The sequence below is a fragment of the Eurosta solidaginis genome, chromosome 1 (genome assembly GCF_040869045.1).
Source record: "Eurosta solidaginis isolate ZX-2024a chromosome 1, ASM4086904v1, whole genome shotgun sequence".
NCBI lineage: Eukaryota > Metazoa > Arthropoda > Insecta > Diptera > Tephritidae > Eurosta > Eurosta solidaginis.
In genome coordinates this window covers 387,753,123-387,779,870 of record NC_090319.1, presented here as the reverse complement: position 1 = coordinate 387,779,870, position 26,748 = coordinate 387,753,123, and the positions used below count along the sequence as shown (strand labels likewise).

The 26,748-nt window shown below is 37.1% G+C and overlaps 2 protein-coding genes across 2 annotated transcripts in view; both read right to left on the bottom strand.

Moving 5' to 3' along the window:
* LOC137238441 (guanylate kinase) overlaps nucleotides 1-26,748 on the bottom strand; it is a 202,642-nt gene that overhangs the window by 46,814 nt on the left and 129,080 nt on the right. The window contains exon 2 of the mRNA XM_067763438.1: nucleotides 11,257-11,347. The gene's annotated coding sequence lies outside the window, so the exon portion shown is untranslated. The remainder of the gene's footprint in view (nucleotides 1-11,256; nucleotides 11,348-26,748) is intronic.
* The window catches only part of kmr (kramer), a 302,338-nt gene that overhangs the window by 146,512 nt on the left and 129,078 nt on the right, over nucleotides 1-26,748 (bottom strand). Inside the window, exon 2 of the mRNA XM_067763428.1 lies at nucleotides 11,257-11,347. The gene's annotated coding sequence lies outside the window, so the exon portion shown is untranslated. The remainder of the gene's footprint in view (nucleotides 1-11,256; nucleotides 11,348-26,748) is intronic.

Here is a 26,748-nt window from a genome sequence, read left to right as displayed (position 1 = left end):
GTCGATCAGGCGAACAACGGGTACATCACAATGCCATTGACAAGAAACGAAATGCCAGTTCACGTCCAGGTCGACGCAACATTAATATTCCTTTAAGTGGTGCCGCATTCCAATATAACAACGATATCGATTATAGTTTGCATAAATTTGTGGTTATTGGCATTAGGAACAATTTATGTTCATTTTGCTGTGCACTAAAATTTAAAAGCGAAACGCCTGGAATGTGCTCAGAAGAAGTTCGGAATTGCAATGTCCACCAGAACCATTAGCAACACTAATTTCTGGTTCAACAGCGAAATCAAGACATTTTCTAGCCAATATACAAATGTACAATTCAAGTTTCCGAATAAAGCTACCAATATAATAAGAGACAACTATATGCCAACGTTCAAGGTAATTTTAGTGTAGGGTTGCGGCCGTGTCGATTTTGTAATTTTTTTCATAATGAAGCAATATGCGTGTTATAAACGATATTTTTCACTCTTTTCTTAGTTCTTAAAACTATCAAAGTAAATTTTTTTCCGACATAAGAACATGAGAAATATAGTTGAACGTGTGAAAAACATTAATTTCCCATATTCAGACCACACTAAACGATTGGTTCTATGATTTATTGATTGCCATGATGAAAGCTAGGAGAATTGAAACTTGGATTCGCTAAACTCTAATGTCATACCGCAAGAATTGCATACTATTTGCACATTTGCCATTCATTGTCAACAGAAATGGAAATCATTTCTTTGAAATTGAGTTTCCTTTTAGTATGTTCGCTAATTTATGATATTTTTTTTCTGATTCATTCTTTTGGTCATAATCATTAACAATTGGTGTGAATCATCGACATTAGTCTAGGCGCTCTTCAGTTATAAGCATAGTAGCTAACGTCACTTTGTTCGTTCCATACAAAATACCTACGAAAATTATTTGCTTTATATTTTTGTTTTTTGGAATTTTCTTAGATATTTTCCATTCTGGTCGAATACCAGCCCAGAATTTGGTTTCATTAAATTAAAAAAAAAAACAAAATCATATAATTACATTATTTAATTTTCTAACTAATTACAGTATTTAACTATTCATCAGAAAATGTTAACACAAATAATATATACACTAGCTTAACCCGGCGTACGTTGTAACGCCCGAGATCGAATGAATATTGCGTTATTTTTTCTGTTTTTTTTGTTGATAATTTAGTTTATTGTTCTGTAAATTGAATTGAATTTTGTACGCATATTTGGCGAAATTTTCGTTTAAAACATTTTATTATTGTATCTTATTGTAATGCAATTGGGTATACAATATTTTTGGTTTTTTCTTTCGGTGCAAAGATAAACAAATTTTTTGGCGTTCCAACTCTAGAGCACGCAACATATAGCTGGCCATGGGAAAAGCATGGGCTCTCTAAATTTAATCCTGTAACAGCGATTGTCCTTGTGCTTTTTTGATTTTAATTGCAAAAGCAAGGCGTACAGGAAACTGAAAGAGCTTAAAATTGAATGGCAAATCTGTAGGAACCATTGGGATCCGTGGTATGAGCACATCCTTCACCTTTGCTCTTACCGCTGATGATTGTTGCTTCGATTACATTCGGCATTAACTTTTTAACGCAAAGTCTGGTTCCACTGCACAATTTTTGTGGGTCTAAATCTGAAGAAGCATGATTGGTGAGCAAATTTTCAAAGTTAATATATGCGCAGGCTTTCCAGGTGGTTCTAAAGAGTTAGAAATTCAATTGGATAATTCACAATTTGATTTTCATCTGTAACTGTGTCGATCGATTTATATTTTGTCACTTCACCAGGAATTCGGTTTTGAATGCGATCACTGATTTTGTATACATAATCATATTTGGGAGCTAAGACTGCTCGTTCGCATAGCCAAAAAATTTAAATTTAAAAGTGTTAATTCTGAAATATGAAAAACCTTCGTCTTGATCGAAGGAACCTATAGCCAAAATTTGGCGATGATTGAAGTGTGGGAAATACGATTTCATGGGGAACACACACACAGAGATTGATTTTTATAGAAGATGTAGATAGTCTGAAGCTAACAAATTTTTTTAACGGCGGTAGACTACTGTACGTCCAAAAGCAATAACAGCCAAACTCAACAATTCAGTCAAACTTTAGGTGTTAAAATAACCTAAGTTTGTACGGCAGCCATAGTTCTGAAAAATCCCATTTGTATGGAAGGTGTCACGCCCCTTTTTTCCCAATTCCACATTTTACTGGAGGTGTTAGGACTTAACGTCATATAGCTCCTTACCAATTTTCATTATCCTACCATTACTACATCCAGAGATATGCAGTATGATATATTCCATTTGTATGGGAGGTGCCACGCCCCCTTTCTCCTAATTCCACATTTTCATAGTGGTGTTAGGGATTGACCTCATATAACTCCTTACTGAATTTCAATGTTCTGGCATGTATACCTTCAGAGTTGCAGTACCAAAGATTCCATTTGTATGGGAGGTGCCACGCCTCTTTGGCAGACGAATCGAGATAAACGAAAATCCCTGAAAAAACGCAGGGAATCTTGAGATCGATTTTTGAGTAACTTTCCGGTGAGCTAGAGACCTGAAACTTGGGCCGTGGGTCAGAACCCGGTGACAATGCAATATTTGATCAAAAAATTTTCGCTGGGTGGCGCATGGATGGAGATATTAAGAAAATTAGTTTTCATTTGGGAATCTTTCAATCCATTTTTAACTAACTTTAACTTCCCATTGACCTAGAGATTCGAAATTTTTTTTTTTTTTTTTGTTTTTTTTTTTTTTATCGTCTTTATTTACAATCTGTCGTTAGACAATAAGCAAATTTTATAACATTACATTTACATCGATGCATTAAGTGCAATTTGTCCTATAAAAAGGATTATTATGTGACTTCTATGTATATACAACTGTAAATCTCGAGTTATGTAAATCAACTAGGAGTATGTGTTAACATACATATTTATTTACTTATATATATACATTAACTAATATACATACATTACATTAAGGCCATCCTCCTATACAACCCCCAAAACTAGTTCGCCCTGTATTTACGGGGCGAAGAAATTTCAAAGGCTATACGAGAGAAAGGCCCCATTTTTGCTTAGGATCTAAGAGGCAAATCTAAGGGGTGCAGTCTTTGCAGCCGTCGTGTTTCTTCGCTGTTGTCTAGCAAGTTAATGGCTTGTGGGTTTGGATGGTTGTGTAGTCTCTCGATATATCGTGTGCTGTATCTTTTTATTTCGTCTATAACCATTGCTGTTTTTAGATCTTTATGTATATGAATATTTTTCATATACCAGGGAGCTTGCGCTATTAGTCTTAACGTTTTTGATTGGTATCTTTGGATCACACCAATGCTGGACTTACTTGCAGTGCCCCAGAATTGGAGGCCATACGACCAAACGGGTTTTAGCATTGTTTTATAAAGCAGAATTTTATTTTGAAGACTAAGTTGAGATTTTGGGCCAAGCAACCAGTACATCTTTCTTGTTTTAATTTTGAGCTGTAAACTCTTGGCTTTAATGTGTTCACGCCAAGTAAGTCTTTTATCTAAGTGCAAGCCCAAGTACTTGGCACTAGTTGATCGAGGAATTATCGTTTGATTAAGGCTGACTGTGGGGCACTCTTCTTCCCTCAGTGTGAATGTAACTTGAACTGATTTCGAAGCATTTACTGAAATGTTCCAATTTGTAAGCCAAGATTGTAATTTGTTTAACTGCGTTTGTGCAATTTCGGCAGCTTCGATAGCTGAGTAAGAGGAAGATAGTATAGCTGTGTCATCGGCGTATGTGGCAAATGTTAGATTAGTTTCCTCTTTTATTGGCATGTCTGCAGTGAAAATTGTATAGAGTGTTGGACCCAGTACACTACCTTGCGGAACTCCAGCCTTTATCTCATAATTTCTGAAACCGCATCTTGAATTTTAACTTAGAAATGTCTGTAACTTATGTAGGATCTGAGAAAGAGATAGAGCGGGGTGGGCAATATCTTTTTAATTTTGTACAGCAATCCTGAGTGCCAGACTCTGTCAAAGGCTTGCTGAATGTCTAGAAAGATACCACAACAATACTTTTTTTCTTCAAAGCTACTAAGAATAATTTTAACCACACGATGGCATTGTTCTGGAGTTCCGTGCATCTGTCTAAAACCAAATTGGTGATCTGGTAAAATCGATTGACGTTCCAACTCTGGCATTAATCTTCGAAGAAATATTCTTTCTAGTATTTTCGAGAAAATTGTCAGCAAACTTATTGGTCTGTACGAGGATAACTCGTTTTCAGGCTTGTTTGGCTTTGGTATCATTATTATTTCAGCGCATTTCCACTGAGTGGGGAAATGGCTAAGCCTAAAGCTACAGTTAAAGATTAATACTAAGAACAGTAGGAATTTTTTTGTAAGTTGGTTGATTGTCCATGCATCAATATTATCATGTCCTGGAGATTTTGAACATTTGATTCTTGAAATTTCTGCCTGAACTTCCGCGACTTTTACGGAGGGTATGGGTGTATCCATAGGACACGGGCAGTCGATGAATGCTTCGACACTCTGACGGTGGCTGATACTGTTAAGATCAAATGGATGAAATGTGGCTTTAAGATGATTGGCAAAGGCTTCTGCTTTCCTTTCGTTTGATCTGCACCATGAACTGTTAACGTCTTTTACGGGGATCTGTCGCACAGGAGGTCGTTTTAAGTATTTAGTGGCCTTCCAGATGCTGTGCTCATCGTTTTTATTTGGATCAACATTCCTCTGATATTCTCCAATAGCCTCATCTTTCAACTCAGCCAATTTGGATTTAAGCTCTTTGGTTGCCTTGTTAAGAGCTGTTTTGTCATTTGGGTTCCTAGTATTTTGCCAGATTCTACGAAGCCTTCTTTTATTTTTTACCAGCTCGGAGACTATATCTGAGTAGGGTAGCTTTTTTCTCGATGGTTGGAAAATTTTATTGGTATCATGGGATGAAGCTAAGAAAGCGGCTTTATGTATTTTGCGAGTAAAGTTCTCTACAGCATCATCTAAGTCTCTTTTTGAGTTTATTTCCATATTAAGGTTTATGTTCGATTCTAGCCAAGTTTTGAACAAGTTTATGTTAGATCCTTTATGTAAAATACGTTGCTTCGGACTATTGACGCAGGCATGTTGAAATTTATGATGAGAGCAGAGTGGTCTGAGCTGAGGTCATCAATGTTGTCTATCTCGAGAAGACTTAGATCGATTCCAGAATACACGGCAAAGTCAATTATGTCAGGGATTTTGTTAGGGTCTGTAGGCCAATAAGTGGGTCTGCCAGTGGACAGAACGTTGAAACTATTTTCGGTTATACTTTTGTATAGCTCGCGACCTTTGGGACTAGTAAGACGTGAACCCCACCACCGGTGTTTGGCGTTGAAATCACCACCAGCCAGAAATCTTAGGCCCTGTTTGTTGAAAAACGTGTTAAATGTCTGCTTGCTTATGCTGAAACGAGGAGGTAGGTATAGTGCCGTTACGACGATCTCACCACTAATGCTTGTGATTTCGATAGATGCTGCTTGAACAGAGGGCAGTGATACCGACTCCAGTACTTTATATTTTAGTGTGGACTTTATAATTATTGCAGCACCCCCGTGAGCTTTGCCATCGGGATGATTACAGATAATGGTATCAAAACCATATATTTTGAAAGAGGATTTATTGCTAAAGTGTGTTTCAGAAATCATGAGTATATCTACGTTTTTAGTTACCATAAAATGTTCTACTTCTAATTTATGATTACTGAGTCCGTTGGCGTTCCATATTGCCATCTTAAGGCTTAACTGCATAATTTAGATAGAAGAGACGTCATCATTGTCATGAGCGCTGAGGTTAGCTCAATTTGCTTACAGATCAGTGCTTCTAGCTTTTCAAAATTGTTATGGCTAGTTGTTGTAGGGCTTTGTTGTCCTTTTGTGATATCTGCGTAGCTTATGTTGTTGTTGGGAAGTGGTTGCTCAGCATTTGACATATACATGGCATTAGTTCTGCTGTTGACCGGCCTGACTGTATCTTGTTTACAAACAAGTTCCTGATAAACTCAACAACCCTTGTAGTTGGCGGTATGGTTTTGCAGGCAATGTACACATTTTGGTGGAGAATTATAGGCTTTTTCGCAAAGAACGGTCGGATGGTCTAGCCCACACTTCACACATCTAAATGGCTTTTTGCAATAGCGTTTGGTATGGCCAAACTCCTGACAACGATGACATTGTACTAAATCGTTAAACTTTCGAGGCGGCTCAATTTTGACCACTGCACTACATAACCGATTGATATCAAAAACACTTTTATTGTTTGCTGATGGTTCAAGGTCAGCAAAGAAGACTGACATTGGCATTTTTGTTGTTTTGCTACGTGCGTTTATAATATTTCGTACAGCGTGGCCTTGTTGAGCTAAATCACGTATTATGTCTTCTTTAGGTGTAGAGAAATGAATGTTTTTAATTACTATTCTATAGGGTTTGTCCTCTTTTAGCTGATAAGTGTGGAAAACAATGTTATTAGTGTCAAGATAAGCCACTAGTTTTCTGTAGGAGTCACTATTTGTGGGCATCACTCTAGCTTGTCCATCTCTCCCGGACTTGTACGTAAAGTTTTCTCTGCCAATTAGCACTGAGAAGCTAGTGATCATTTTATTAATATCTTGTACATTTGGTATGAAAATTGGGGGAGGTTTATGAGTGACACTTTCAGTTGTTGCTGGTTCTTGTTCATTACTATTGTTGTTAGCATTGCTGACATCAGTTTGGGTGTTTGTGTCTAGCAAAGAAAACCGGTTTGACGTATTTGGTGTATTGTTTGGTCTTTGTTGTTTTTTTGATAGAACTGGAGATTCAATAATTTTGCGCTTAAATGCTTTATGCTGGTACATGCTTTGCCAGCCTCCGCTGTCATCACACATACCGACCGAATCAGCGTCTTCGCCACCCATAAGGTTGTTTTTGTTTTTTTTTTTTTGTTTTTGTTTTTAGTTCACACGACTATTTGTTTACAAGAATGCAATTTTAAGTTCACACGGGTAAAAACGCTCTGTGTATGACCGCACTCACTGAGTTTACGATAAGAACTGACCAGATTCGAAATTTGGCACACAGTTCGGGGCTTGGTGACAATACAATTTACAGAAAACAAATTTCCGCTAGGTGGCGCGCTAGTCAAGATAACTGCAAATCCTTGAAAAACGAGAAGAATCTTGCAATCGATTTTTAAGTAGCTTCCCGGTGAGACTTGAAACATGGGCCGTGAGTCGGAACCTAAATTCCAAATGCCCTTTTGTAGGCAGCACTAAAAAGTGAAAATAAAAAGATGATAAAAAATTTTAAGGACTACCTTTATATATATGGACCAAAAAAAGAAGGCAATTTTTCCTTTAATACAGACATAATCTTGTTGAATTTTGACTAAAAAACTTTAACAATAGCTCTTGTAAAAGAATTTTGGGATTTAAAATTATAAAGGTAGAGCGCGTGCTTAAATTTTAAATATGTAATCAATTACTTAATCCCAAGTACATGGTTTGCCTTAAATTGAAAGATTGCGCTCCACTTTTATAGTTTTAAATCCCAAAATTCTTTAAAAGAGCTACTGTTAAAGTTTTTTAGTCAAAATTCAACAAGATTATGTCTGTATTAAAAGAAAAATTGCTTTATTTTTTTTTTGGCCCATTTATATAAAGGTAGTCCTTAAAATTGTTTTATCATCTTTTTATTATATATATAGATATATCGCTTATAAATGTGAAACAATAAGTGTTTTAAATGTGCTTTATTTATTTTCCATATTTTCTATAGCAATAGAAACCCACGGGTATAAGTTAGTATTTTATAAAATATTTTCTATAAACACAATATTTGATCCAAATGCGTAAAGCAGCGGAATATATATAATGGGAGTGTGTTCCCGTCTCGTTTTCGTTCGTCCAACACGTACTTCAACATATCGCTCTTAATTTTTTTTTATTTTAAATAGGTGGTAACCTTTAAGGAGAACCCTCATTAGCAACATTTAATCAAAACTCATCACCATCGAAAAACTATTTTTGCAAGCTTCAACAAATATATGGTTCTTAAGTTGATATCCAACATCGTTCTCAAGCTATTTTCCAACCTTATAGTGTTCAAGTTAACATCAATCTCTTATCCTTATCCAACCTTTGGGAAATTTATAGTTCTCAAATTGATACTCAACATAGTTATCTAATCACCTCAGATACCAAGTTGATGAAAATAAAAATGTTCTCCAAGGTGACACCACCAAACGCAGCATCTGTTTATTTTGCAGAAATAAACAAGTGGTTGGTAGCATTAATGAAACCTTAAAAATTTAAAATAATTTATGCATGCTTCATTTTATTTTCATAAAAATATTGCAGAATTATCTTACACTTGAGTCCAATAAGAGAATCACATTTTTTCTTTGAAAAAAAAAAGAAAACATTTGTTGCCATATAAAAAATATATTTTTTGTTAAGTGCGCTATGACTCTCAATTCTATCCACTGTTGAGAAACAACGCTTGAAATTTGAGAAAAAAGCTAGTTTTTAACTTGAACTCAAATTTGACTCAAGCCCAAATGTTTATTTGAGAGGTGCGTTCATATGGCAGCTGCGATACTAGCATAGAGTTGACCAAGCGTAGAGAGATGCACGGTGTTCCGTTATCTCATTTATCTCATAGAACTCGCAGCTAGTATTGCAGCTCTAAAATTAGCACAACCTTAGGCGTGGTCTACTTTATGGCTCTTTTTTTTTCGATCACAAAATTTAGTATCAAACTTTACACATTTTAATAATCTTTATAAAGTTTCCTGCTTTTTTATTCAAATTGTTTCGTTTCGGATGAAAAAAAAAAAAATATCTTCCGCACAAATAGATACTTTGTTGTTTAATTCTATCCTTAAGGAGGGGTGTCTATCGGTTGGCGTGTTAGCTGTAATCTGACAAGAATAACCGTTGAGGCTACATAGCCTGCAGGATTCCCTATGATCATTGAGAGAGTCAAAGCACACAATTTAATTTTCTTTTATTTACTACGGGCACTTTTTGTAAAGGTCTACAAGTAGGATATGTAGCAGCACGCACATACACAGCCACGCTCACCTGATAAAATGCTTGTTCTTGTTCGTTTTTTTTGTCGATGCTATTTGGCACTGTTGTACTTCTTATGTTCAAGAAAAGTGTAGTAGTGCTAACGAAAACTGCGTAACATTTTTATTGTAAAATTACAAAGAAATATCTTTATTTACTTTCAAACGAGCACTTAATTACATCTTTCTTTAAAATCCATATTTTTTGGACAATTTTAATTAACAAATTGTGATACTTTATTACCGGGGACGATTGCTAAAACACGACCAAAACCGTCGGGGGAGGTATTAATAGACGCGTTTTTGCCTCGCTTCCAATAATTCGAATATTTTTTCGCTTTTGGACTATTGATAACAGGACAAAACGCGTCTTTTCATTTCTCTTTCCACATTTTTGGACGGGTTATTGCAGTCGACCTCGGTTTCAAACTGTTTTTCTCGGAGAACTTTTGAACGGGTAGAAAAACGTAGCACCCGTGTTTGTATTCTTAATACTGGAATAGCTACGCGTCCTCAGATTCCCCAATTCAAGACTTTTGTATAATTGTCTGTAGGACCCATATAGGTCCACTACAATTTCATACTAAATTCGTTAAAAAAATGTACCATCACAGCAACCCATATCTCATATTCCGCTCCTTTTTTTGTTTCCCTGCGTCGCTTTCCACGACAGCAACCCCGGTAATTTTGACACTTCCTTCAGTGTCAAACGCATGTTCCACGCAGGTTCCACTGAGCTCCACAATAGTTTGACACTGACCGAAGTATAAGCTAAAGTTTTTTTTTTTTGAAACTGAGTCGAGAACTGTGCGTGTGAATGTGCGAATTTTCACCGATCAGCTGTTAGTTGCGCTACTTGGCAAAATTTACAATGATTTCAGTCGAGCGCACCACAAATGCGCCTTTTTATCATCATGCTCACTGATTCACACTTTCCGTCTACCTTCATTTGAAAACCAATAAAAACGGACGGGGGCGAAGCACTGCTACAACAACAACAACTGCTGCCAAAGTTGGGAGTTGACAAAAATGCTTTCAGTGCATTTGTATGGTATGGCCTAGAAAGCGGATCCTACGGGTTTAAATTTCTTATGGTTTTGGTTCCATAACCAGAAGTAAATATTCGGCAGAAGTTTTCACGGGAATATTTCAAGGGTCATTTCTTATTCTAACAGATTCCATGACTCATGTACTTTAAAATAGGTCTTAGTAATTAGTAATTGGCGGCCACCGTGGTGTGACGGTAGCGTGCTCCGCCTCTCACACCGTATGCCCTGGGTTCGCACCCCGGGCAAAGCAACATCAAAATTTTAGAAATAAGGTTTTTCAGTTGGAATAAAATTTTTCTAAGCGTGGTCGCCCCTCGGCAGTGTTTGGCAAGCGCTACGGGTGTATTTCTGCCATGAAAAGCTCTCAGTGAAAACTCATCTGCCTTGCAGATGCCGTTCGGAGTCGGCATAAAACATGTAGGTCCCGTCCGGCCCATTTGTAGGGAAAATCAAGAGGAGCACGACGCAAATTGGAAGAGAAGCTCGGCCTTAGATCTCTTCGGAGGTTATCGCGCCTTGCATTTATTTATTTATAATTAGGATCCACTACAACTATCGACTATACATATAGTAGTCTAAGGCCCACTTGCTGATTAGGAAGTTGTATTTTTAATTCAGCTAAGTTAGCTCCTCATGATGGTTTAATTTCATATGGTTTTGACAAGTTATGAAATTATCTCTGGATTAGAAAGTTCTGGAAGTTTTTCTAAACAATCTAATTTTAAACATTGGTGGGTAGTAGGTGCAATCGATTTCACATAAAATGTTAATTGCCCAGCTTTATATGAACATAAAAATGCTCAATAAAAATTTAAAAAATTGGGTACGAAAATTTCTAAATAAATAAATTTTTGTAAAGTTGCAGTTCCAAACACAACCACAAGTGATCGGTAACAGTTGCTAATAACCAGATAGAAACGAATTGAAAACAAAATGGCGTAAAGTTCAAAAATTAGTAAGAAGTGCAATGAAGGCAACGAATTAAGTCACAGATATTAAAAAAAGTTTTGCTTACAATAAAAAAGTGAACTAAAATCAACTCATGACATTGCAATGGAAATAAAAAGATAAAAAAAGCATATAATTTTAATTTTCTCATTAACTTACCAGAAATTTGTTAAAAAATTTTCAACTTGGCATCAAATGAGAATTGCTGGTGCTTTCTTATTGGTACTTCCTAAATAGAGATGGCGCAGACCTGTAAGCATAAAAGTTAATATAAATAGGAAGATCATAAATAATGCAGGCTATAGTAACTTTATTAATCTAAACTTTTGTTTAACTCTATTTAATAAATGTTTATTGGGAAAAGTAAGATGGTATCAAATACATATGTACATATGCACATAAAAGTAGATTTCACTTGCTCTATGGATTAATACTAGGTTCAAACACACACCAAATTGGCAATTTATACTATTTGGGCAATTTATTACGCAATTTGTCATATAATAAATTGTAATAATAAATTGCCAATTTAAAAAAAATTGTGTAATAAATTGTTTCAAACAGCAAATGCAACATTGTAAAGTGTGTTTATTGAGTATATTTTAACGTCAGTTACGCATGGCTGAACTATGTGGTTGGCTCATCTCATCAGCTGATTTTATGTCTTTCATTTCACTGGAGCAGGGATTGTCAAAAGAAGATGGCAAACTCAAAATGAAACCAAAACATTGAACACAATTTCTTACAACACACAAAAATGTCAAAGTTTTATGTTTTCATTCCATTTCATTCGCCTAATAATGTGCGTGTTCATTTTGACAGTCTGAACAAAGGTATGTTCTTGCTGTAGAGATGAGCCAACCAGCTATCAAATTACTATTGTGTAAGGTAATTCGAGTTGTATGAACAGCACTCAATTCAAATCGAAATTTCCTCAATTTATTTTTCTGTTTGAACATAGTATAACTCACAAAATACATACAATCCTTTGAGGCACACAACGCTACTGAGTTAAATAGCAAAGTTGCCAACATTCTATTATTATAAGCACGTATATACATACATGCGTACATAAGAAGAAAAAAAAAATAGGTTTATATTTATTAAGTTAAACAAAGAAATACCTAAACGTAGAAAAGTATAAGCAGTCCATATATGCATACAAACAAGTGTTAATACATAGCTGACCAGTCGCACGCTCTAAGACTGCAAAGTCAAAATTGGCCAAACAAGTCACGTGCTACATATATGGAGATATGTCCCTGTCAGAAAAACGTAGGAATTGTACGAACCGAGCACTGTTGAAATGTTAACATCAGGCAACTTTTACAAATTGAGTAAGCAACAAGTAAGGAAGGTTAAGTTCGGGTGTAACCGAACATTACATACTCAGTTGAGAGCTATGGTGACCACATAAGGGAAAATAACCATGTAGGAAAATGAACCGAGGGAAACCCTGGAATGTGTTTGTATGACATGTGTATCAAATGAAAGGTTTAATGCCTTTATGAGGGAGTGGGCCATAGTTCTATAGGTGGACGCCGTTTAGGGATATCGCCATAAAGGTGGATCAGGGTTGACTCTAGAATTTGTTTGTACGATATAGGTATCAAATGAAAGGTGTTAATGAGTATTTTAAAAGGGAGTAATTCTTAGTTCCATAGGTGGACGCCGTTTCGAGATATCTCCATAAAGGTGAACCAGGGGTGACCCTAGAATTTGTTTGTACAATATGGGTATCAAAAGAAAGGTGTTAATGAGTATTTTAAAAGGGAGTGATCCTTAGTTCCATAGGTGGACGCCGTTTCGAGATATCGCCATAAAGGTGGCCCAGGGGTGACCCTAGAATTTGTTTGTACGATATGGGTATCAAATGAAAGGTGTTAATGAGTATTTTAAAAGGGCGTGGGGCTTATTTCTTTAGGTGGACGCCTTTTCGAGATATCGCCATAAAGGTGGACCAGGGGTGACTCTAGAATAGGATTGTACGATATGGGTATCAAACGAAAGGTGTTAATGAGTATTTTAAAACGGAGTGGGCCTTAGTTCTATAGGTGGACGCCGTTTCGAAATATTGCCATAAAGGTGGACCAGGGGTGACTCTAGAATGTGTTTGTACGATATGGGTATCAAAATAAAGGTATTAATGAGGGTTTTAAAAGGGAGTAATGGTAGTTGTATAGGTGGTCGCCTTTTCGAGATATCGCCATAAAGGTGGACCAGGGGTGACTCTAGAATATGATTGTACGATATGGGTATCAAATGAAAGCTGTTAATGAGTATTTTAAAAGGGCGTGGGGCTTATTTCTATAGGTGGACGCCGTTTCGAAATATTGCCATAAAGGTGGACCAGGGGCGACTCTAGAATGTGTTTGTACGATATTGGTATCAAATTAAAGGTATTAATGAGAGTTTGAAAAGGGAGTGGTGGTAGTTGTATAGGTGGTCGCCTTTTCGAGATATCGCCATAAAGGTGGACCAGGGGTGAATCTAGAATATGATTGTACGATATGGGTATCAAATGAAAGGTGTTAATGAGTATTTTAAAAGGGCGTGGGGCTTATTTCTTTAGGTGGTCGCCTTTTCGAGATATTGCCATAAAGGTGGACCAGGGGTGACTCTCGAATATGATTGTACGATATGGGTATCAAATGAAAGCTGTTAATGAGTATTTTAAAAGGGCGTGGGGCTTATTTCTATAGATGGACGCCTTTTCTAGATATCGCCGTAAAGGTGGACCAGGGGTGACTCTAGAATGTGTTTGTACGATATTGGTATCAAATTAAAGGTATTAATGAGAGTTTGAAAAGGGAGTGGTGGTAGTTGTATATGTGAAGTCGTTTTCCAGATATCGACCAAAATGTTTACCAGGGTGACCCAGAACATCATCTGATGGATACCGCTAATTTATTTTTATATGTAATACCTGCCAAGATTTCAAGGGTGTTTTATTTCGCCCTGCAGAACTTTTTCATTTTCTTCTACTTAATATGGTAGGTGTCACAACCATTTTACAAAGTTTTTTCTAAAGTTATATTTCGCGTCAGTAAACCAATCCAATTACCATGTTTCATCCCTTTTTTCGTAGTTGGTATAGAGTTATGGCATTTTTTCATTTTTCGTAATTTTCGATATCGAAAAAGTGGGCATGGTCATAGTCGGATTTCGTTCATTTTTTATACCAATATAAAGTGAGTTCAGATAAGTACGTGAACTAAGTTCAGTAAAGATATGTCGATTTTTGCTCAAGTTATCGTGTTAACGGCCATGCGGAAGGACAGACGGACGACTGTGTATAAAAACTGGGCGTGGCTTCAACCGATTTCGCCCATTTTCACAGAAAAAAGTTAGCGTCATAAAATCTATTCCCCCACCATATTTCAAAAGGATTGGGAAATTTTTGTTCGACTTATGGCATTAAAAGTATCCTAGACAAACTAAATGAAAAACGGCGGAGCCACGCCCATTTTGAAATTTTCTTTATTTTTTGTATTTTGTTGCACCATATCATTACTAGAGTTGAATGTTGATATAATTTACTTATATACTGTAAAGATATTACATTTTTTGTTAAAAACTTACTTTAAAAAAAAAATTTTTTAAAAGTGGGTGTGGTCCTTCTCCGATTTTGCTAATTTTTATTAAGCGTACATATAGTAATAGGAGTAACGTTCCTGCCAAATTTCATCATGATATCTTCAACGACTGCCAAATTACAGCTTGCAAAAATTTTAAATTACCTACTTTTAAAAGTGGGCGGTGCCACGCCCATTGTCCAAAATTTTACTAATTTTCTATTCTTCGTCATAAGTTCAACTCACCTACCAAGTTTCATCGTTTTATCTGTCTTTGGTAATGAATTATTGCACTTTTTCCGTTTTTCGAAATTTTCGATATCGAAAAAGTGGGCGTGGTTATAGTCCGATATCGTTCATTTTAAATAGCGATCTGAGATGAGTGCTCAGGAACCTACATACCAAATTTCATCAAGATACCTCAAAATTTACTCAAGTTATCGTGTTAACGGACGGACGGACGGACGGACGGACATGGCTCAATCAAATTTTTTTTCGATCCTGCTGATTTTGATATATGGAAGTGTATATCTATCTCGATTCCTTTATACCTGTACAACCAACCGTTATCCAATCAAACTTAATATACTCTGTGAGCTCTGATCAACTAAGTATAAAAAATGTCTATGCAAAACAACATGTCAGCTACCAATTATAGACCTAATTTAATAGCTTTGAGTTTAAAGAGTAATATTTTTAGATCAGAGCTAGCTTTTCTGAGTTATAAAGATAGCTTGCCGCAAAGCCTTATTGAGAACGAAATTAAAAAAAAATTCAAGAAGATCGCATTATTAATGAAAAAGGCAAATTGTAATAGATCAGTGGCCACCAAAATTGAAACTGTGACTGTGTTGGTAAGAGTAAATTCATCGTAGCAGTTTAGTGGTTGATTAACGAGTAACGAGGCAAGACGTAAACCTGCATATTTGTTAACACTCAAAAAGTGACTCATAAATATGCTATTAAAATATTATATTGCTTGCGCCTAATAAAGAACTTAAACCAAGAATATTCAAAATATTTTACAATTAGAACATATGAACGTTTGCACGCAAAATATGTTTTTCGGAGTACACAAGTGCTAAAAATTTTGCTTTGACTTTTTTACTAAATGGCAGTACACTTGTGTAATTATGATACTTTAAGCTTTTACGCAAATGGCTAATTACGTTTCAACGACGGAGATATTGCTATGCAGTTACGCTTTCGTGTTCGCTCGCTTTACGCCAGCACGCGTTTAAGATACAACATTTATACGCTTGTAAGTTACTACACTGAAACGCTTTCACACTATCCCGAAATATACCTAAAATAATGTCAAAATGGTGCTCTAATAGTTTTAAAATGGTTTCGAAATAGTCTCGAAATGATCCAGAAATTGTCCTGAAATCATACTTAAAATAGTCCCGAAGTGGTCCTGTAACAGTCCTAAAATGGTTTGAAATAGTCACGAAATGATCCTGAAATAGTTCCAAATTGCTCCTGAAATAACTTCGAAAAGATCCTAAATCACACAGGGTAAAAGTTCAGAATCAGAAATGAGCTAATACTTTTCGAAAGTTCTTTGGTTCACTGAATCTGAATTTCTTATATTGGGTTTAGAGTTGTGTAGCAGATGGAGTAGTCGCTATATTTCCTTTTGCCTTAAAAAATTCTTTTTATCAGTTTATTATTGTGACGAATATTAGCAACACTAAGGGATGCTATCATCTCTAAGCCGATACTAATCAGTCACTTGTATGTACATAAACAAATCAATCATTATGTATACACATATGTACATACAAGCAGCGGAGAGATACTCACAAAAGTATGCAATCATCGGTGGAAGTATTACTCACACATACACGCACATATGGATATGCGTGCATATGTAGTTTATAGCTGGTAACCAAGTAGAAAATTCTAGCAGAAGAAACGTTTAGACATTTGGGCACAGAGTATAAAAGCAGCGAAAGCTGAGTAATCTAAGATCAGTTTGTTTTAAACACGCTATCTGTTGCGAAGTGAAGTTTAATTGTGAAGTACTTTCAAAGCATTATAATAAAGACCATTTTGTAATACAGAATATTGGAGTGTTTTATTCAACAGTTTAGCGATACGAACGTTAGCAAAAGGTTGCAAATAAGAGGAATTGCCCTAAATTCGTTACAATATATGCAACTCTGGCTAAGAAAGTTGAAAGTTTCTTCGCTCGTCTATTTGAAAATTTAATTAATTGATTTAAACAATTGTGAGAATTGCTAAATATATGGTTATATCTTTCCTATTGATCGGAAGTTAATGGACGTATTTTGCTCTCTGGCGTATTTCTTCTAAAATAGATAATCGTAAATCTCAAATTAAATTGCGTTGCAACAACAATAACTAGTGCAAGAACAATTTGTTTAAAATGGATGCCTCTTGCGGTAAATGCGATAAGGGTTTTGGCCGGAATGACACTACTATTGTGCCGTGCAGTGGCTTCTGTAAGAAGTGTTTTCACCGCGCCTGTTGTGAGGGCCAAATCACCGAATACGACGTGAAGATGATTAAGGCTAACTACCACATTCGATATTGGTGTCCTGAATGTGTGAATGTGCCTGATAAAATATCTAAGGCATTCGAATCCGTGCTTGCCTCGCAAAGACCTGGGCTGGAAGCCATCATGACCGCATTTGAGGACAAATTCAAGGATTTGTGCATGCAGGTGGATGATTTGAAGAATATAATTGCAAATAACAAATCATTAACGAGTAGTCAAAAAGTGAAGAGTCGAAAAAAACAATGCTAAAGAAAAGGCAAAATCTAACAGAGCCAATACTGAAAACAATAATAATATTGATGTAATCGCTGCCGAAATAAGTGCGCTCAATACAGCTGTTAATTCATATGTATTAATTTCGAACAACAGCAACAATAATAGCAATTGCAATGGTTCATTAGATTTAGTTGCTTTCTCGCCTTCACCTATTCCCCGACGTCGCAATCTGCTGTTCTTCCCCTCAACAGTCCTCGGCCTAGGCCAGTGGTACAGACAGTTAATAATACATCGTCGTTCACAACAACAGCTCCCGCTGCACCTATCACTCCTTAATTTGCGTCTGCCGCTTTGCTTCTGCTAATACCAATGCCAATGCTTTTGAAAATAATTCTGCTGCCGCTAACACCAAAAAGCACGTAAAGTTATTGTTGGTACAAGCACAAATTGTGAGCTTGACGTCGCTGCTCGTCTGGAATGGTTTCATGTAGGATCGTTCAAACCGTCCGTAGAAACTACTGACATCACTACGTATATAGCAAAACATACTTGCATCAAAAAAAATTCTATATTATGCTATAAATTAATAAAAAAAGATGTAGCGATAGAGACAGTAAAAAGTAAACTTCAAAATTTGAGTTCCATCCTCAGATAGAGTAAAAATTATGGACTCGGGGCTGTGGCCGTCAAATGTCAAAATCCGACCGTTTGAGTTTTTTCAAAAGTTTGTCTCGACAGAGCGAGGACAGTGAGTGATGCACCTATCACAAATCCAAAGCTCACAATATATTATCACAATGCCGGTGGTCTGCGTACAAAAACAAATGAGCTATTTGAATCGGCAGCGACCCACGACTTTGATGTCATCATACTAGTGGAAACTTGGCTAACTGCAGATTTTTTATCATCAGAGCTTTTTGATGGTTTTTATAATGTCTATCGAAAAGACAGATACTGCAAGAGGGGGCGGTATTTTGGTGGCTGTAGCATCTTCTCTGGCAAGTCGTGAAGTGCAACTACACGTTAATGATGCCAACATTGAGCAAATTTGTATATCTGTAAATATAGGAGAAACGTTCCTTGATAGTATAAATGAAAATTTTTTATTGCTAGTTACATCCAACCAAATAACAATTATGGAATGTACAAGTCACATATTGATAATATCAGCTTTATTATTGATTCTCTATTACCTCACCAAACGCCCTGTATTTTGGGTGACTTTAATCTGGGTTCTATTCAATGGGTGAGAGATCCTGATGACGGCTTTTTAACCCCCTTTACATCTAAAAAGGATGTCGAGGACTAACTTTGTGATACATTGTACTCCTTTAACCTATCTAAAATTAACGACATTTGAAATGATTTAAACAAAGTGTTAGATCTAATTTTTATAAACAATGATATATCCTGTGATATTTATAAGTGTGATATGCCACTCACCTGTGAATCGGTTCATCACAAAGCAATCTCTATCCAGTTCTCTTTCTATAAATACGATAATAACTCCATTGAACCCGAGTACTACTTCAATTTTTATAAGGCGAATTTTACGGCTCTGAATGCGTTTTTCGACTCCATTGATTGGAATTTAATCTTTGAGCAATTAGACTTATCAAATATGTATAAGAAGTTCTAGAGCGTAGTAGAAGAAAGCCTTAACTTATACGTCCCAGCCCACAGAAAAAAGAGATCTTTCAATCTTCCATGGTACACAAAAGAACTTTTGAGGTTAAAAAACCAACGAAACAAAGCGAATAAAAAATTTAAGAAAACTAGCTCTGCTGACGACGAAACAAAATTTGCTCAGTGCAGAAAGAAATTTGAATGCCTATCCAAGTTCCTTCATGATAAGTATATTAATTCGCTTGAGACTAACATAAAAGCCAAACCGAAGTCTTTTTGGGTTTTTTTTAACTCAAAACGAAAATATAACGGTATGCCGAAATCAATGGAGTTTGGAGGCAAAGTTGCTTCCTCAACTTAGAAAGCATGTGAGCTCTTTGCCGACTTCTTCGGGTCGGTATTTAACAGGTTCCGGACAATTAGCACGTCACGTGATACATCTACATGAACCTTGATGTATCTAAGGGAGCTGGATACGATCTTCTGCCACCCTTGTTCTTAAAGAATTGTGCGGTTTCACTTTATTCGCCTCTTACTAAAATCTTTAACAAGTCCCTTGAATGTGGTAATTTCCTTGACGAATGTAGACAATTATCGACCCATTGCTAAGCTATCCATCATCCCAAAGCCGATGGACAAAATTGTAAATTACCAGCTATTTGCAGTTTTTAAAAAATATATTGTCCCTCAATAGCATGGTTTTTATCCAGGGAGATCCATCAGCACAAATCTCACAATATTTGTTAATTTTGTGGTTAATGCGATTGAGGACGGCGAACAAGTGGACACTCTGTACACTGATTTCGTAAAAGCTTTAGACAGTCTTAATCATAATCTTTTACTTAATAAACTCGAGAAACTCGGAATCTACTCCAATGCTCTAAGTTGGCTTGAGTCGTATCTCCAAAGCAGGAAATTAATAGTAAAGATTGGCAGCAGTCTCTCCAAGCCTATAATCGTTACATCAGGAGTACCACAAGGTAGTCATATGGGCCCTTTACTTTTTTCTTTATTTATAAATGACATCTGCCAATGTTTTAAATTTTGTAGTTGCTTGATGTATGCCGATGATCTAAAACTTTCAGGCTTTGGAAAATAACATCCGCATTTTTGGGTTCAAAATTTGTCGGCCTGTATAGTTATTCTGAAAATTTACAACAGTGTTAAAAATGTAATCGCCTCTTAAAAAAAACCCCCAAACTAAAGGCAAAAATCTGGCTCGAGACTCTTGAATATTGTATGGCATAAGCTTATATTGCATTTCGGTTTTTTAATATTGCCATGGTCCCAGAGTACTCAAGTCTAGTTAAAAAAAGACAACACCCATTTTGCGCTTTATATTAGCCTTATGAAATTAAGCCTCTTTTTTATAGGAAACCACTCTGGTAATAAGACTATTTTAACTCACCTCTTTTACTATCAAATAACAAGTTACTGAATAGCAATAGTACAGTTGCAGTTTATTTTCACAAAGAAAACCGGCGACTGTCTCGCGTACTTTTTGATTACAATTTATGATTGCGCCAAGCAATTTTCATGCGAAAGCGAAAGCCCGGTACTACCCGCTCTGCGATTGAAGTGTGAGTGATGACTGCTGGCTCGTCTAAACTGTCTCCCGATGGAAAATGTGTCTCGAAAAGCACTTCAAGGGATTCCTCACTATTACGTGACCATTCCCCGTTCTCTTTCTTTATTAGTCCCAGGACTATGTTTCCCCTTGCTACGACTTTTTTCAACCGTGCTGTTTCGCTGGAGAACTCTATGTCCGTACAGAAATTTTTCCACTTTTTTCTCTTCGCCTAGGAAATTTCACGCTTGTAGATCCTCAGTAGATCCCTGTACTCGTACCGGCTCGCTTCGGTTTCCGCGGTCTTTGCGAGCTTAAACATTCCTTTTACCTGTCTTCTTAGAAGACTCAGCTCATTGCTCCACCATGGTGGCTTTGCTTTTCCTCTGAACCTTCTGAAATTTAGTCCAGTTCGTTGACCTAGGATTTTTAAAGGTTCCTCCCTTCTCTACCCTCTTTAGGGGGATGGTGAAGCTGATATACGCATGGTCTGATATAAGAACCATCCAATCATACCTTCATATATCACGCTCGGAGCTCAATGTATTATCCAGAACATTGCTGGTTGTTAGACCAATGTATGTAGTGACATTTCCCCTGTTGGCTGTCTGCAAATTGGTTTGGAGGATGTAACAAAATAGAGATTTGCATCTCTCGTTCGTATCTGCTTCTCCTCACGCATTGTGGTGCGCATTTGCATCTGGGCCTATGACCAACCGCCCTTTGCGTCCTTCCTCCTGTACTAGCCTTTTGCACTCCATCGGTGAAACCGTCGCAGAAGGGGTCATCTAGCAGGACGTCAGGATAAATGCCTGCTTGTTCTTTTGCTCAACGGCCACCACTACGAGGTCCGCAGTAGTGTAATTAGGCAGTATATATGAATGCAGCTGTTTCCTTACCATTACTACAGCTCGCAACCGTCCTTCCGTTTGCGTGTAGTAAGCGCCATACCCGCGCGCGCTAAGTCCATAAACCTTTCCTCCCGATGAGAGCCAGGGCTCCTGGATCAGCGCCACGATAAACGAACCCTCCTCAAGGGTTAGGAGGAGTTCGCTCGATGCCACTTTACTGTGTTGGAGGTTTATCTGTAGGACACGCAGCACTGTTGGGCTGTTTGTCCCCCTCCAGCACCTTCGTCGTGACGTCGTCGTACTCCCCTTGCCCTTTTGGTTTAGAGTATTCGAGGCACCTTTCAGCCTCTTGTAACTGTTGTAGCCGGTGTTCCTTTGTGCGTGTCACAGCACCATTTGGCGGTTGGTCCTCTTCTAACACCTTCGTGGTGATGTAGCCGACACATTCACCTGTATTTTTTCTCTTAGGCTTTTGAAGTCCTTTTCGACTTCGCCCACCTCTAGCGTGTTAGGATTTTTTTATCCTCGTGACTTATTTTCCTGAGTCGCATGTAAATTTTGCCAGTGTATACATATAAATGAATTTTGTCTCAAATGAAATTGATAATTGCTACAGGCTCATTCCATTTCAAGACACCCGGTCCGCACAGGATATGATTTTTGATTTCGATGAAATTTTAGTGTGTTGTTCTTTGGTCAAAATAATGAAACAATTGTTTTTTTGCCTCAAAAAAACTTTTTCGGATTGATCGGCAATTGAATTCGATAAAATGCAATCGATATTTTATTCACCTATTTGTTCAACTGTCTATAACTTTGTCAAAAATTAACCGATTCGCATGAGTTTTTCTTTGAAATGTTCGTTATTACATTTACTTTTATATAGATTTGTAAAAAATAGCAAATAGTTTAAAACACATTTTTTTTAGTATTTAGCAAAAATTTATGACTTTTTTCAAAAATTCATTTCTCAAAAAGGGTTATCCTTTTTGTTTCAAATTTTGGAACAAGTGCAGAATACATACATGTAGGATGTGAATTCATTTATTTATTTTTCAAAGTACATTAATTGTTACATTTATAATGATAATGAGTTAAATAAAGTATTTGATGATTAAACTATGTGTTGGATGAATTAAACTGTATATTGGTGTGTTACTTCGTTGAAATTCGTACGTAAACTAATTTGTCGTCTTTTCGGTTTTTACTCGTCCGTCTCGTTTAGGTTTAAAAGTCAGGGTTGTATTTGTACATCTGGGTTGCATTTTTACGTCTGGTTTGTTAGTCACTATGAGGGTTGTATATCACCGTAAGTACGTCCACTTCTGGTACGTCCCTTATCCGTTCCTACAATCGGCCGTCCTGACATTCGTTCGTCCCCGAACGAAGCTTGCCATTTTTTCATAAATTCCGCTACTGTCGTCGTCCGGTTTGACCCTTCGTGCTCGCCTACCTTTTCGACATCATACCGACCGTGATTTAATTTGCGGACAACTTTATAAGGACCTAGGAATTTTTTCTTAATTTTCAGAGCGGAACCATACTGCGTACGCTTTATAGCTACTAGCTCGTTTTCTTCATACGTTTGTTCGGCTTTTCGTTTTGCATTAAAACTTTTCCGATTCTCTTCTTGAATTTCCTGAATGCTATCCCTTGCTATTTCCCTAATACGTTCGCCCTCTGTCTTCAATTCTTTTATTGCGTCATCCACAATAAACTCATTTAAATCTATATCTTTTGTTAAACGCATATTAAGACCTGTCAAAAGTTTAAATGGGGATATTTTCGTGCTACGACCGGGATAATTATTTAAAAACTGCTGTACATTCCCCACGTTTTTGTACCACTGGTCCGGATTGTTCAAAGAAAGTTTCGTCAACATTGGAATTACGGTTCGGTGGATACGCTCCACTTGACCGTTACCCCTCGGAACTCCTGTCGCTATATAGAGGTGTTGTATACCTTGCTCACTACAGTACTCTTTTAAGGCTTGTGAAGTAAACGCTGCACCTCTGTCAGTTACAATTCGTTTTGGGTTTCCAAAAACGGTGGATAGTTTGCTCAACCTGTCAACTACTGCTGATGCTCCCGTATCTTTTGTTGGGTATAACCAAACAAACTTGGAGAATGCATCTACGACTGTCAAAATATGATTACAACACTTTGTTGTAATTGTTAGAGGTCCTAAGTGGTCTAAATGGTACGTGCATAACGGTTGATCATCTTTGGGAATTGGTGTGAGAAACCCCTCTTTATTACCCATTTTTGCATTTGCCACAATACACTCTACGCAACTGGTTACAATCTTGGCTACCTCTTGACTAAGCTGTGAAATATAGTATGACCTTTCTATTAACTCCTGCGTTTTCCGCGCAGCACAATGACCCTGTCTATGCACGGTTTTTATTATATCCTCTTCCATCTGACAAGGCACAACGACAAGCTCTTTGGAAGGGTCTTTACATAATATGCCATGGGATATATAAAAATCTTCATAGGGTCCCTTTTCAAGAATCGTCCTAACAGTTTTTATCCAATCATCGTTCAACTGAGATTGCAACAACCGATGCCTTAAGGTATCTTCCATCTGTAAGCAATGCATTCTGCTTAAGGCATCTACATGCCTCATCTGAGTTCCAGATCTGTGTACAATTTGATAGCCAAATTCTTGTAAGAAAATCGCCCATCTTGCAATACGAGGCGGCACGTCTTCTTTGCGCATCGTAAGTGCGAAAGCGTCACAGTCGGTAACGATGGTGAACTTAACACCTTTCAAATAAATTCGCCACTTTTTAAGAGCAGCAATTACTGCCAAAACCTCCAATTCATATGAACTGTAGTTCTCTTCTGCGTGACTTGTTTTTCTACTTAAAAACTGAACGGGATGAAAATTTTGGTCTTCACTCCATTTTTGCATGAAGATCGCCCCATAACCAAATTTTGACGCATCCGTGTGAACTGGTGAAGTGGTTAAAATGCTTTTTAACTTTTCGAAAGAAGCTACTTGCTCTTCTCCTATTTTAAAAATACTCTCTTTTTTTAACAAGTCAGATAAAGGTCTTGCTAAAATTGCATATTTGTTTATGAACCGCCTAAAGTATGAAGTTAGTCCAAGGAAACGTTCGAGAGTTTTCTTATCCCTCGGCATTGGGTAGGACTCAATCGCTTGGATCTTTTCTTCAGATGGCCTAATTGTACCTGCCTCAATGATGTAGCCCAGAAAGTTAACTCTTTTCTCTAAAAATTGGCATTTCTTCCATTTGATACGTACACCGTACCGCGACCCTACTTCTAAAACGCGTTTCAATTTTAGCAAACCCTCGTCAACATCTTGCGATGGAATGATGATGTCATCCATATACATCGCAATAGTCCCATCTTGTATTAGTTCTCTGAACACAAAGCTTACAAACCTACAGAAAACCGCCGGCGAGTTGCATATACCAAACGGAACGTATTTAAATTCGTATTGTCCATCGGGTGTCACAAAAGATGTGTACTTCCTTGAATCTTTGGCGACTGGAACATGGAAGAACCCATCTTCCAAGTCCAATGTTGTGAAAACCTTACCTCTTTGCAACCTGTCCAGCACGTCATCGATGCGCGCCATGGGAAAATTATATCGGATAATTTTTTTGTTTAACAATCGGTAATCACAACATAATATTTTTGAACCGTCTTTTTTCCCTACTATTACGATGGGAGATGCGTAGTTTGAAAAGCTTGGCTGGATAATGTCTGCTTTCAACCATTCTTCAACTTGTTGGCTCACAAAATTTTTATCATCCAAGGCCAATCTGCGTGGACGCTGAAATACAGGTACTTCGTCACTCAAAAGTATCTTCATTTCAGTTTGGCACTTTTCGATACGTTGTGGCTTGTAACTTTGTATTAACTCTTGAATAACTGTGTTTTCGCTGTAGACTCCTGCAGTCATACATAACTTTGCAAACTCTTCTAATAACTCCATCTTTTTCCCCTCACTACTTTCTTTTGATTCTGATAGCGTACTAATCCTCTTCTCGAATTTTGTACCTTCTGGCTTTACATTAATATTCACTTTATCGAGTACCGATGTACCTATAAATACTGAATACGGAATGGCGTTTTCACTAGTAATGTGAAATTTTTGTAAGAACTTCAAGTCATCTAGCGCCGTATAAGGTTCGCTTGTCGTCGTTAACCTCACCGCTGAAATTAATTTTGTTGAACACATCACGCCGGATTAGGCATAAACAACACCCTGTATCGACCAAAGCATCAGTTTCTAACCCACCCACCTTTACAATTTTCACTGGCAACTGTATTTTTTCTTTTTCCATATCTACAACATTAATTTTGTCAGACTCTTTTTTAACTTTCACGCTTTCAGTACTCTTAAACTCAAAAGACTTGTGTCCAATGCCGTTGCACTTAAAGCATTTAGTTTGTTGACTGGTGCAGTCACGAATGAGATGTGTGCTACTTCCACATCTAAAACATGGCCTTGACACCTTTTGAGCGCTAGAGGTACTTGCTGAACTCTGGATTGGCCTAGAGTTTTGATTGATCGTTTTGCAATGAATTTTCTCATATATTTTAATTTTTTCTTTAAGCTCACCAACGGTCTTTGCCGCATACAAAACCGTTTTGTTTAGCCTGGTGTCTACTATGCCCTCTATAAAGTATGATATCAAACTTTCAGTGTCAATATTTATTGGTTTACCAATTTCAGTAAGTACATACAAATACTCACGAAACGTTTCGCTTGCTTTCTTTTTACGGTTTCTTAATTTGCTATGTACTTCAGATGAAGAAATTTTTTTTCCAAATTCCTCGATAAGTGCATCTTTTAATAACTCCCAACTGACTAAACCTCTCTGACTTCTAATAAATAATTTCGCTGCCCCTCTTAGCAACTGCTTTCCATATATGAATTTCTGCACACTATTCCACCCTACTACCAAGGCATTCTCTTCAAATTCATTTATCCATAGCTGTACATCAATGTTATCATCACCATAGAATTGTGTTAGACTTTCCTGTATGTCTTTAAAGGTAAACATTGATCTACCAGCCGGTGCGACGGCGGCAGCGGAATTTGTTTCTGGTGCGTCTTCATACGTACTACCCGATTCGTCATTGTCATCGTTGTTGCTCATCTCGTGTCCGTAGTGTGACAATAATCTTTGTTGTAACTCCGCTTTACGTCCCGCAGTAGATTGGTCAAGTTCACGGAGTGCTTGCTGCAACTCCTTTAAATTAAATGTAAGTATTGTCTGTCTGTCCATTTTTCACGCTACGCTTTTGTAG